The 1203-nt window shown below is 36.4% G+C and overlaps 1 protein-coding gene across 1 annotated transcript in view; it reads left to right on the top strand.

Moving 5' to 3' along the window:
* The first annotated feature begins 609 nt into the window (after positions 1-609).
* The window catches only part of Prkaa2 (protein kinase AMP-activated catalytic subunit alpha 2), a 60052-nt gene continuing 59458 nt past the window's right edge, over positions 610-1203 (top strand). The window contains exon 1 of the mRNA XM_012517227.2: positions 610-749. The gene's annotated coding sequence lies outside the window, so the exon portion shown is untranslated. The remainder of the gene's footprint in view (positions 750-1203) is intronic.

The raw sequence follows: 1203 nt of genomic DNA, 5'->3' as shown, positions 1-1203 counted from the left end.
CTGTGTGATTAAATATGTTGGTTCTGAAGTCAGGCAGCTCTGGGTCACATACGTACCCTGTGATTTTTTTTAAAAAAGTATTTTATTTATTTATTTATTTATTTATTTGATACAGAGTCTTGCTGTACAGCTTGGACTCGTAGTGATCCTCCTGTCTCAGTCTCCCCAATGCTGGGATTACAGGCGTGTGCCCCCATGCCTGGTTTTGGTGGCCAGCACTGTGTACTCAGGGTTCTGGGGCCGGCACGGCATATGCTACCTGGGATCAAACCCAGGTCCTTGTACTTGCCACTCAGGCACTTAGACCACCAAGCTATCTCCCCAGCCCTTACCCTGTGATCTTGGACTAGCCTTTTTAACTTCTCTGTGCTCAGGTTTCTCATGTATGTGGCCGGGGGTAATATTTATAAAATTTTTGTGTTGAGGGAACCAAGCAGCTAGCACTTGGAAAAATGCTCAGTATGTATTGAACACTTGCAAAATGTCATTAGTTGGTATTGCTAGTATTTTTTCATAATCTGTAAAGTCTGCCTTCAATAAATACTTAGTGATGCATGAATAAGTATTACGTTGACATGATGGCACATTTTCCCTTTTTTTCCTTCAGTTGGAGAACATCAGTTGACAGGCCATAAGGTGGCAGTTAAAATCTTAAATAGACAGAAGATTCGCAGTTTAGATGTTGTTGGAAAAATAAAACGAGAAATTCAAAATCTGAAACTCTTTCGTCATCCTCATATTATCAAATTGTAAGTATTTTATACCTGATAATGTATGAGAAAATAGTCTTGAAATATTTCTAAAGGAATTTTACACTTATCTTGAGTTGTCTTTACTACAAAAATACCACTTTTTCATACATATTTTCAATGTTGACTGATGAAATAATAAATACTTTGCATGCTCTTGGTTTAGAATTAAGAGGCTTAGTTTCAGATTTGGTACTGTTTTCAAATAATGAATGCAGCCTTGAAAGTTGACTCTTTAGTCTGCACCTTCAAGGACATTTAGCCATTTTCTATTCTAAGGTTGGTTCATTTTTATGATTTTTTTACTTACTTTCCATTAGCATACCAGCATATTTTGTTTTGGGGAAGGTGGAAAGTAACTGTTCAAATTATCCTCCATAGTATATAATTTACAGAACTGCAGATAATTCTGTATTTGCCATTAAGTACAATTTTTGGAAAAGCAAGTGAATGT

The sequence above is a fragment of the Octodon degus genome, unplaced genomic scaffold (assembly GCF_000260255.1).
Source record: "Octodon degus isolate 3935 unplaced genomic scaffold, OctDeg1.0 scaffold00156, whole genome shotgun sequence".
Classification (NCBI taxonomy): domain Eukaryota; kingdom Metazoa; phylum Chordata; class Mammalia; order Rodentia; family Octodontidae; genus Octodon; species Octodon degus.
This window is presented reverse-complemented; position numbering and strand designations above follow the sequence as displayed.